Source organism: Anolis sagrei, chromosome 2 (genome assembly GCF_037176765.1).
Source record: "Anolis sagrei isolate rAnoSag1 chromosome 2, rAnoSag1.mat, whole genome shotgun sequence".
NCBI classification, from domain to species: Eukaryota; Metazoa; Chordata; class Lepidosauria; order Squamata; family Dactyloidae; genus Anolis; species Anolis sagrei.
The window spans coordinates 263210759-263223614 of NC_090022.1; positions in this window are offsets into that span (position 1 = coordinate 263210759).

Below are 12856 nucleotides of genomic sequence, written 5' to 3' on the forward strand. Positions count from 1 at the left end.
AAGACTACAAACTCCAGGCAACCTTTGGATGCAAGCATTACAGTTCAAGTGGAATGATAGCTCTATATAGTTATGTAGTATGAGTGGGCCTCAGGACTCAAGGCAGCTTGCAAATTAAATTAAACACAATTCAATACAGTTAAAGCACACAATAGGCCAAAATTAAAATAGAATGAAACTGACTTCCACCACAGCTAAATACAGCAGACAGTTCAGATCACCTGACAGTTTCTTCTTTGCTGCAGCTTCCCTGTATCTGCTACCTTAGTTTGACACCATATTCTGCCCAGTAACTGGATTTTTTCTTCTCTTGCCTCATTTTCTCACTGGAGAAACTCTACAGTCTATTATACTCCACTTCCTCAGCTGCAAATGCAGGAGGGTGGAAGAATCCCAAGGGTTGTAGGATGGAATTTCCTCTTCCTCGGCTTGCCTGTGTCCTTTTTCATTCACTGCTCCATATTCTTGAAATTATCTCCCTGAATATTTGTGGACTGCTCCTTTGCTTGTTATTTTTAAATCTCAGTTAAAAACTTGCTTGTTTTCCAAAGATTTTGGAGTTTAATATTGTTTTGATAATGTGTATTGGCCAGTTTGTTTTATATTGTAGTGTAATATTTCTTTTCTATTTGTACAACTAATTTTACTAGTTCCAAATTGCATTATTCCTAAATTATTTCTACATTCCCTCTGTATGTGTATATATTTTAGGCTATCTTGGTTTGGACATATAATGAAACAGCATGATTTGCTGGAAAAAAATAATATGTTTGGTAAGGTGGAGAATAGGATAAGAAGAATACCAGATGGCTCATTTATTTATTTATTTGCTTCATTTATACCCCGCCTTTCTCACTCCTGTAGTGGGACTCAAAGCAGCTTACAATTTCAGCAAGATTCAGTGTCACTTAAAACATAGTCATAAAACCTATCCCATATAGTATTTGAGGATGATCCTTGGTATAGCGCTGTCACAGAATACCTCCTTCATTGACACAGAGCAGCTTCAGCTCCTTCATTGTCATAATTTGTTCTGTGAAATCCAAGAGATCTGACACAGGCTTGATTCAATAAAGAAAGTCACAGCATTAAGTCTGCAAGATCAAGGAAGGTTTATTGATGATAGGGGTTTATGGAGCCAGTCATGGAATAGCTGTAAGTCAGAGTTGTCTCAACAGCAATAACAATAACTAATCCAATAGGGAGTTTGGTACAGCATGTATTGCTTGTATCTAAACCAATCCTGGCTAAATTGGTGAAAGTTAGATTTCTAGAGGCTTCACATGCCAAGAGAAGTAGACCTTAGTGGTATGAAGCAGTTACCAGTGAGTCAAGCCAGTGCAGATATACTAAAATGCTTTGGCTGAAATTCTGAACTTCCTGCCCAAAACTGCATATCCTAGAATTCAATAGCGCTATGCCCTGGCTTGTCTCAAACACTGTAGCATAAAAAACCATCTACAGGTGCTTTTTATGGAAAAAGTAGTAGAATGATCAGATGACCAAGAGAGAAGAATTTCTTTCAAGAGATGTTTCCCCTTTAAACACTCAATATATTGTGAGAACAAAAGGAGGGGGGGGTATTACTCTCTGTGGCCTCTCTCTGTCATGTCTGGTATGTTAAACTATTAATTTAAAGCCACCAAATGATAAGGACATTCAAGGCTTGCATTTCTGAGAAATCTGGGTGGAATGAACATGAAAAATAGAAGATGTCAGACAGTCACGAATGAGTCATAGGCTGGGAAGTCAGCGGAAGCTGTGCAGATGAAGAGATCATATGTGTAAGTTTTCTCATACACTAGGACTTTTTTTCAAATATTTCCTGTGCATTACAAAGAGATCTTTCCAAACTGCAGAGGAAGGATAGAATGATGCTGTTTGAAAGCAGGTTAAGGCTGGTGACGAGTGGTACCAGTTCTTTTGGAATGCCATGTTTTACAAAGATTGAAGGAAAGAAGTTAGGCCTCACAAATAGTAACACTGCAGTGCAGCTACTACAATCCAGTTACAAGCACAGAACAAGAACAAGGAGCCAATACGTAAAGTATTTGACTGTAGACTACACCTGCAGTCAAAAAGCATAACATGCAGAACAACCCCATATTCTCATTCCCAGACTCCATATGGATCTGTGAAACTGCAGATAATAGTGAAGCTTATTATTTTCAATGGGACAAATGATGGACCTACCAAGAAAAGGATGGAGATTGCACAGGGGACCTTAATAGAATAAGTAAAACCATGGATAAATGAAACTTCGTGTATTAGTTCCTCAGATATGAGGGTTGTAATGTACATATTAGGGCTGGGCGGTTTTGTTTCGTTAATTCGTAATTCGTTAAAAATTGTTATTTTTTTTATAACGAAGCGATAATGAACCATTCTGGAGCAACTTAAAAACGAAACGAATTTTTAAATTCGTTTCGTAATTGTTTCGGATTCGTTATGTATTCGTTTCGTTATCGTTTTGAAGTCGTTACGTTATTATTTCCGCATGTCTGGGCAAGTTTTATAGCTGTTTTTTGTTTAATTAGTGAAAAAAAATTATAATATCACACCAACAGTCAACAACAGAGGGAGAGGGAAGCTTCAGAAGTTCCCCCTGTCCCATTTGGAGGTTTTTTAGCGTATTTCGTGGTCGCGTCTGCCATTAACGAATCGATTCGTTATTGTTTCGTAATTGTTTCGTTATTGTTTCGTAATTTTTTTAACATTTATGAAATTTCGTAAATATCGAACTTTTTAAAAGAAACATTTCGGAATTCTTTTAAAAATCGAAACGCAAAAACCCCCAAAAAACGAATCGATTTTAGAAACAAATTTTTCCGTTGTTACCCAGGCCTAGTACATATAGTCAAGGAACAGAGCAATTAAAAGAATACAGTCTCGAGGACTTTGAATTCAGCTGTGGAGGAGCGAGGTCCTGTCCTCACAGCTGTCTGAGGTGAGGAAGCAAAACACAGTGGTTACTGTAAAGCAGTGATTCCCAAAGTGGGCGTTACCACCCCCCTGGTGGGTGCTGTAGCAATCGGGGGGGGGACGTAATGGCCACTGGTGCATTTGGGGGCGATGAATAACTGTAAGGGGGTGGTGAAAGCATAAAAGAAAGAAGAGAAGATTTAGAAAAAATGATTTCCAGGGGGTAGGCCAAATAAGTTTGGGAACCACTGCTGTAAAGCAACAACTGCTAAACAGCGGAAAATCTTTCCTTGGTAAAGAAGAGTCATCATGCACCAGCTTGAGCCCCCCAAAATGACATGAATGTTCTAATTTGGGTGGTATACATACAGTCAGGAGGAAACCCTGGAAATCCATCAAGCCACACTATGTTTAAATTGCAACAAGGATATTGCATTGGGAAAAAGCTTCAAACCCAAATTTCCCAAAAAGAAGCTAAACAGACAACAAGAAACAGTGCAAGGAAGTCCTTTGAGGTAGGAGATTTAATTACGTTTAACTTTCCTTCAAATTATAAACCTACTGGCAATATAACAACAACAGGAATATATATTTAAGATCTTCAGGAGAGGCCCTACTCTCGGTCCCACCCCCTTCGTAGTTATGCTTGGTGGGGATGAGAGACAGGGCCTTCTCTGTGGTGACCCCCGGGCTATCCAAGCCATGAAATGTTTGTCCAAACCTTGGTAGGAATTAAGGATAAAGTGATAACAGAATTAAAAGAAGTGGGACAGTAATTTACCCAGCTGAGAACTGACACAAAGACAATGGTGCATCAATTACAAGAGCCGGTGGAAGAACATTTTGGAGAAACAGAAAAAAGACAATATCCAATGGACTTATTAATATCAGTGGAAACAAGAAAAGATTGCTAAGCTTGGGTTTTGGTGGCTTAAACTAAGGACCAGATGAAAAAAATATATAACTGGAGGGTTAGTACTTTGGCAAGTTTCATAGGAGGTGGATCTGGAGGAGAATTTGAATCAAGTGTACACTTTACAGAGAGACAATATGTACCAGTTTCAGTGATGAAGGCCAGGGAGTTTTTCAGAAGAAACAGATTTGAAATAGAAAAATTACTAGATGCAAGAATTTGGAAAGGGAAGGGAAGAAGGCAAAGGAACAGGGGCTAGTGGTGGAGAAAAAAAGAAAAGTAAAAGAGAAAATGGGTAGTGAAAGTTTTTGGAATGGGGAATGTGGATAAATTGGTGTGATGAATACGCAGGAAACAAAAACTTTGTTAATGAATAGGAACTATCTTTGAATTTTGTGAGAAGAAGGGAAAGCATTTTAAAATAGGTTCCATAATTTGGTCATAATAGGCTCTCACACCAGAAGAGACTTGCAGTTTCTCAAGTCACTCCTCACACACACACACAAAATTGGTCTATGTTAGAATCTTTGTTTGTAATTTTTAGATGATAATTCTTGTGCTAGAGAGAAGAATTTATTAATATTTTCCTGGGAAGGAAGGGCAAGGTTGTATTTGAATGTCTTTGACCCAAAATGGGAGGTCATTGAAACAGGAAGGGTGAAAGGGGGGAAATAGTGTAATGGGGAACAAATATTTTAGACATTGTTCTGAAGTATAAGTGTTTTATGTATACATATATGTGTAGATTTTGGGAGAGAGGAGAGAGGGGAAGCAATCATGCCAATAGTTTGTATTTGATCTTGATTAAAAATGTAATTTCTGTAATATGATTGTTAATAAAATAATAAAAATAAGCAAAAGAATACAGATTCATTAGTTTAGACTTGTTTCAGCCTGATTAAATTGTCCAATTTCACAAATAGAATACACTAGTATAGTTCAAAAGTTGATTTATATTGTTTTCTGTTAACCAGACCAACTAAAAAGGGTATAGATATTTAGATCCTAACATATATAAAAAAAGAAATACAGGTGTTACCGAGTCCAAGCTGTCAAGTCAGAACTGTAGTTCTGTAAATAATGCGTTATCTTGTAAAACACGAATGGAAATTGTATGTTTGTCCGTATGTTGATGAACATCTGTTGTTGCTTCCATCTGTTCTTTTCCTGCTTGAAAAAAGCTTCAGAAGAAACTTGAGGCACATCTTAAGGTGCAGGGGTGCATTTTGGGTCATTTTTTTAAAAAAATGAAACAATATAGGAGGGACACATAGGCACAAGTGCCAAAACTTGCCAAAGTCCCATAAAACATAGCATACGAGGAATATAATCAATTGAGCAAGAGATTCCATAAGTGTTAAATGAACGTGCCTAGATTCATTGCCAAATTGATCATGATCAAGAAACACATAGGGAGGAATCATGCACTACATGTTTTAAAATATGCCACAAAGGATGTTACTCTCACATTTTCACATCTACAATAAAAATAGCATGTACCGTATAGGTTTTTTTAAAGCTTTCATAAATACCCAAAAGTCACCTGATCACATCTGACCTCGGAAGCTTAATAGGCTCAGTTTTGGTTACTGCTTAGATGCAAGACCACCAAGAAATACCATGTTCTAGGCAGGAACTGACAAAACCATCCCTTGCCTAAGAAAACCTTGTGAAATTCATAAGGTCACCATAACTCAATAGCTGATTGTCCATCTATTTGATAATATTTAGGTTGCTTCACGGAAATGGGCAAACTACAAGAACAAATAATATGAGATGCTATCATAAACAGTTATGTCCTTTAGAATATCTCCATTATAGAATTAATGCAGTTCGACACTATTTTAACTTCCAGTGCTAAAGAATCATAGCAATTGTAGTTTAGTGAGGCACTAGCTCTCTTTGGCAGAGAAAGTTAAAAGACTTGTAAAATTTCAATTGCTGTGATTCCATAACACTGAGTGATGGTAATAAAAGTGGTGTCAAACTGCATTAATTCTACCATGTAGATCAGTGGTTCTCAATCTGTGGGTCCCCAGGTGTTTTGCCCTACAGCTCCTGGAAATCCCATCCAGTTTACCAGCTGTTAGGATTTCTGGGACTTGAAAGCCAAAACATCTGGGGACACAGGTTGAGAACCACTGATGTAGACGATCCCTTAAATGCATGCATTTAAATGAATTCTAGATTATATGTATTTGAGAGCAGGGGAGATGTATTTTTGCATGTTTTTTCTCATTGTCTTTTGAAGCATGCATAAATAGATTTTTTTTTGTGTCTCCTTACGAGTAAAAACAAAATAACATTCCAGTTATTGGCATGCCATCAATATTTCTAATGAATATGGCAGCCATCCTGCACACAGTTGGGATTCTTACATCCAATTGATTTCACTGCCCAATTGGCAGCAATTATATAACTCTCCAGGAAAGCAGCTTTCATAAAAGAAGTTTGCAAACAGGGAGGGGAAACACTGCAAATAGGAAACATGTTTGTAATTTGAAAGGGGGCATTTCCTAATGTTCCTTTCTCTCCTTGAACCTACCCATGGCATATGTACCTTTCCTCTTGTTTCGGGTGTTTGATTAGTAATCTTTTATTTAAAGTGCTTCTATCTTGGCACTCCCTCTTCCGTTCTCAGATTACAAAGGCCGTTCACAGAAGGAAATAGTGGACGAAACTGTGCCGCTTATATGTATTTTCAAAAAGTTCTTCCATTCGCTGTTACATTTTTGTTGCTTTTAAAAAATACTTCTGGGGGCCCGAAAGGGGAAAGAAAACCAAGCCTGCCTTCTTTGTTTCCTTGCATGTGGGGGGAAAGGTGAACAGGAGGCCTCCACAGCCTTCTTTTCTTTCTTCTCTGGTTTCATTAGAAGCATTTTATCTCGTCTGACATTTGCTCCAGTAACTAGAAGAAAGAAAACATCATAAAAAAGAACTGTTCCTCAGCCAATTTGCAAAAATATAATCATTGCCATGAATTCTATACAGTAAACATCTTCCTCTATAAAGCCGAACTAATGCAGTGTGCAGCCTGCAGGCCATTATCTTGCCAAGGAAGATAAGACCTTGGAAGTTGTGTATTGCCTTTGCCCAAGAGCAGTTTACTCAACCATGAGTCATTGTATGGAAACAGCCAAACTAGTGGAAAATCTTTGGCCCAGGATCCTGACTCAGGATCCTGATGCTATAGGATCTATAATGCATTGCCTATGGCATTTCCTATTTGTGGAAGTCTTTGTTTTTTGATTTTTTTAAAAAAAGAATGTTTTAATTGCATTGATATCTCACCCTTTCTTCCATCACTTAAGCGTTTTTTGGTACTCTTCAATCCACTTATTGAATGGATGCAGAATAAGGTAGATTTTGCATGATGGCTGTATCGCATCCCCACCAACATTTCACAGATAAAAACCAGAACACACATGTCCAAGCAACATCAGAATATGCTCAAGAAGACAAAAGTTTCCACAGACAAAAAAGACCCGTGTACTTCCATGTAGCAGCAGAGATATTGGTGAGGGATCAGGACTGAAAACTATGATTGATAGGGTTAGTAGGGAATTGCATAGCTAACCTAAATGCGTTTAATCTTCATGGCTAGAGGGCTTGCTGGTGTACTCACTGAAGCCCTTGCCACCATTTTTGAGAAATCCTGGCAGTCAGGTGAGGTGGTAAACATTGTCACTCTCTTCAATATGAGTTAATGACATCATAGGGCACTCCTACATTGACCATTTAGGTCGGTTCTAATGTGAATCAAGCCTGTGGGTGTCTAAAAAATCTACGCAGCTGATTCGATATAACTCAGTATTCAGTGCAACTGAATACAGGAAGAGGGTACAATCGAACATAGGAAAATGGTACAAAGGATTATGAGAACGGATTCTGATTTGCTGTTGAGGCGTTATGATAATGATTGTTTTTTTATTTTGTCTGTTATGTATAATGTGTTTTAATTGCCTATGATACTGTTGTAATAACCTTTATTATGTAAACCACTTTGAGTCGCCTAACGGGCTGAGAAAAGCAGTATAGAAATAAAGCAAATAAATAAATAAATAAATAAATAAATAATAACTCCCGGAAAGCTCTTAATGCGGCTGGGTTAAAACACAAGGGAAGTCTGAATCCTGCAGCAAGATTGGGGCAGTGTTGGGGCAGTTGAAACACACACTCTGGATTCCTTTGTGGAGTTGGGTGTCCCGAAAGCCACCCCAAGGTCCCTGGGCTAAGGCAGTTGAGGGAGGTGGAAGCTGAGGGAGGCTAAGGCAGCTGAGGGAGGTCTTTCTTGGTGAGGTGGGGGCAAGGAGGATAGAAACTGGGCCCATTCCAGGCTGCACAAAACAGGTTTTGCCATGGCTGGGCTGTCAGGCTGGTTTCCCACTGCCAAGGCAACTCAGGACATCCCTATCTTGTCATTATATGGTCCAGAAGCAACATCATTCCTGCCAGTTCTGAGCTGCATTATGTTCCTGTGTAGAACAACAACAACAGCAGCAGCAGCAATTGTATTTTTATATCCTGCCACCATCTCCCCGAAGGGACTCAGGGCAGCTTACAGATGGCACAAAGTGCCTAAAAACAAATGTAAAAATGAACACAATATAAAATACAACAAAATAAAACACATGCAGATATAAAAATAGTTCAGACTCAATCAAACTGGATTCTCTAACCATGGCAGTAAATTACTGGCACCATGGCTGGCCTGTAAACATTGGAATAAAATAAGTGCCAGCTGCAGTAATGAAGAAAGGGCATGGGATAAAGTGCAGGATGTGTGACTACTATGTAGGGCAACTAGGGGCTAAATATTCTCAAAGGTTTGATTGAAGAACCACGTCTTCAAGTCCCTACAAAAGGAGAGCAGCATGGGGGCCTGTATAGTCTCCCTGGGGAGGGAGTTCCAAAGCCGAGGGAGGGGGCACCACCGAGAAAGCCACCCATAGATCCCAATAAACTTAACCAATAACTAAAAACTTATAGGATTAAGACCAAACAAAAGCTAATACTGAAATCCCCCATTTGGTCCTTCCTGTTGTTCCGTAAAAGTCCTACTGTTAGTTCATATGAATGGCAGCATATCAGAAGTCAAACACTTGACAAAACAAGCAAACTTGTGTCAACAGCCACCTTCCTAGCATTCAAGGAATAAAGCTGCACACTAAGCCATTGAAAAAGTTTCATATCCTTTTAAGTGAATTGGCACCTCTGTCTGAAACTTGAGTTTCTCTCCTGCCAGCTGCACTTTTTTCCCAACTAAGTGTAGACTTTACAAGGTTTGCTTTTCCCACAGTTTGCCTTTGGCAGTGTTAATAAATCTCATTTAATGACTGATTAGGAGCTGCTTTGTATTCATTCAAGTGTTTATGAGCTAAAGATAGGAACCTAATGAGAAACAAATTTTCCTTACAATTGTTCTGTCTTATTTGAATGCCATAAAACATTAGGGGGAAATGGTACAAGTTCTCTTGTTTATTTTATACACATTTCTTATTGTTTATTCTAAAATTAAAGAAAATATTTCAGGTAAGAACATAATTTTATTTCATTTGGAATCTGACCAGGAAACTATTCATTCTTTAAGCTTGGCAACTCTAAAATTACAAATGCCATTGGAAACCCCCACTGGATGTAAGTATTTCCTAATTAAGTAAAATGTAATCCTGGTCCTCACAAGTTACTCTTTTCAGCATGACAGTTCAAATCTACATAATACACAGAAGGTTGGTCAATTCCTTTGCTTACCATTTTGGAAAACAAATGGATAATAAAGAGAAAAGGTGTGAGAGAGTGCAAAAAAAAAAAACCAATCAAAGTCCACTGATAATAGCTAATTTGGGTGATGTCTTTTCTATTTCAAAAAATCAAAAAGAGTGGGCATTTTTTTGCATTGCAAAAGAAAGAGAAACATTGATGATTGTGTGCCTTGGAATCATTTTCTGACCAACGGCAACTGTAAGTCATTTTCTTGGCCAAATTCGTTCAGAGAGAGTTTATCTTTGCTTCCTTCTGAAGCTGAGAGACTGTTGCTTGCCCAAGATCCACGGCTCAGTAAGGTCTTCAACAAGGTCCCCCATGACCTTCTGGCAAACAAACTAGTAAAATGTGGTCTAGGCAAATAAAAAGTTATCTGGATCTGTAATTGGTGAAGCGAATGAACCCAAGGGTGCTCACCAATCCTTCATCCTGGAAAGAAGTGACGAGTGGACTGCTGCAGGGTTCCATCCTGGGCCCGGTCCTGTTCAACATTTTTATTAATGACTTTGATGAAGGGTTAGAAGGCATGATCATCAAGTTTGTAGATGACACCAAATTGGGAAGAATAGCTAATAGCAGCAGAATTCAAAACAATATTAACAGATTAGAGAGATGGGCCAAAACTAACACAATGAAGTTCAACAGAGACAATTGCAAGATATTCCACTCAGACAGAAAAAAAAATGAAAGGCAAAAATACCAAATGGGGAACACCTGGCTCAAATGTAGTTCATGTGAGAAATATCATGACGTCCTTGTGGAGAACAAGTTAAACATGAGCCAACAATGTGATGCAACAGCCAAAAAGCCAATGGGATTTTGGCCTGCATAAATAGGAGTATAGTGTCTAGATCCAGGGAAGTTATGACACTCCTCTACTCTGCCTTGATCAGACCACACCTTGTATTCTGTGTCCAATTCTGGGAACTCAATTTAAGTGGGGTGTTGATAACCTAGAATGTGTCTAGAGCAGGGTGATTAAAATGATCAAAGGTCTGAAGAGCAAGTCCTATGAGGAGCAGCTGAAAGAGCTGGGCATGTTTAGCCTGCAGAAGAAAAAGCTGAGAGGAGACATGATGGCCATGTGAGGGGAAGTCATTGGGAGGAGGGAGCAAGCTTGTTTTCTGCTGCCTTAGGGACTAGGACATGGAACAATGGATTCAACTCACAGGAAAGAACATCCCACCTGAACATTAAGAAGAACTTCCTAACTGTGAGAGCTGTTCAGCAGTGGAACTCTCTGCCCTGGAGTTTAGTGGAGGCTTCTTCTTTGGAGGCTTTTAAACAGAGGCTGGATGGCCATCTGTCAGGGGTGTTTTGAATGCAATTTTCCTGCTTCTTGGCAGGGGGTTGGACTGGATGGCTCATGAGGCCTCTTCCAACTCAATATTCTATGATTCTATGAGTGGGATTCAAACTATGGTCTATAAGGAGATGTTGGTCCTAGGACCTTATTATAGTAAAGGTAAAGGTTTTCCCCTGATATGAAGTCCAGTCGTGTCCGACTCTGGGGGTTGGTGCTCATCTCCATTTCTAGGCTGAAGAGCCGGCCTCGTCCGTAGACACCTTCAACGTCATGTGGCCAGCATGACTGCATGGAGCACCATTACCTTCCCGCCGAAGTGGTACCTGTTTGCATATTTCCGAAGTTCTAGGTTGGCAGAAGCTGGGGCTGACAGCGGAAACTCACGCCGTTCCCTGGATTCAAACCTATGACCCTTTGGTCAACAAGTTTAGCAGTTCAGTGGTTTAACCTACTGTGCCACCGGGGGCAGGTTAGTTATTATACTAACGAGGCATGCCGGTACATGACGCACGCGCTCGTTGAGGTATGCGCGCGAACTACTAGTGTCTACAACAAAACAGACCTTACTTAAAAATGCAATGGTAGCAGAATAGCAGGTTAGTTATTATACTAACCTGCTATTCTGCTACCATTGCATTTTTAAGTAAAGTCTGCTTTGTTGTAGACACTAGTAGTTCGCGCGCATACCTCAAGGAGCACGTGCGTCGTGTACTGGCATGCCTCGGAAACAACTGTGCTCAGTTTTCTCTCTGTAGCTAACCTGTACGGTTCTGTTCTGTGCTTTAAAAATGTTTAAGACTATCTACTCACCTGCCGCATGTGAGGTTCGCTCAGTGATATGGTTTTTGTCAGCAAGGAACCTGCCTGCTGCAGAAATTCATCGACAGATTTGTGAAGCGTACGGTGATACTGTTATGAGTGAAAGCAAAGTGCGTAAGTGGGTATGACAATTCAAAGATGGCTGTGACAACATCCATGATGTTGCCCTTCTTTGATTACAGACCATTTGGTGGCTTCAGTTGAAGCGAGGATTCGTGAAGAGGGTATTTTAAAATTGGTTCAGAGGTATGATAAGTGTTTGAACAAACTTGCAACTATGTCCAAAAATAAACTTTCATTGTGTACTTATGTTCAAATGGACCTTACTTAAAAAATACCCCCTCGTAGATAGTAGATACTGCCTTAAATATCACACCTCTCTTTATTAGCACATTTGCACTGATTCGCCATTAAGTCATCTCGCCATCATACTTCTGCATAACCTCATAGCCCTGCCTTCCTGCATTACTGTAGTTCCTTTGTTTTTGTTGGGGTTTTAAGTGCAATTATGCAATTCCAGTATATAAAAGCAACCCAATACAGTACACATATAAAAGAAAAGTAAAAGAGCCACCTTGGGAATAATGAAGGGGAGAGAAGGAGAATCCCGTCGCCTGATGTCATTTTACCGCTACATGCTGGCACAGGAGTGGAATGGACTCATTGCATTTAGATATGTGATAGAAACTTTGTGGAATTGGGAACTATTGATGAGTTTTACTTATCAGTAGCTGGGGGGGGGAGAATAGTGATGCAGCCAGGCAAATCGGTAGTGGGATGCATACAGGATCACCAGATGCAATGCTGATTTGTGGGCCCTTTGTGATAAGGTACCTAGTCCAACACTCAAACATCATCTACTCCACATTGACTCCTCTCAGAGAAAACACTACATGATCAAGAAGAGAGAGAGAGAGCAAAAGAGGACAAAATGTTGTAATTTATATACAAAGCTACATATTTTAAAATTATTATAGTGCATTTAACCATAGTGGGAAGACTGTGGGCCCATTCAACCTACATAATGGTAGCACTGTAATTCCACTTTAATTGCCATAATTCTATCCTATGGAATCCTGGGATTTATAGATTAGGGAAGGATATTTAGCATTCTCAACCAGGCAGCTCTAATG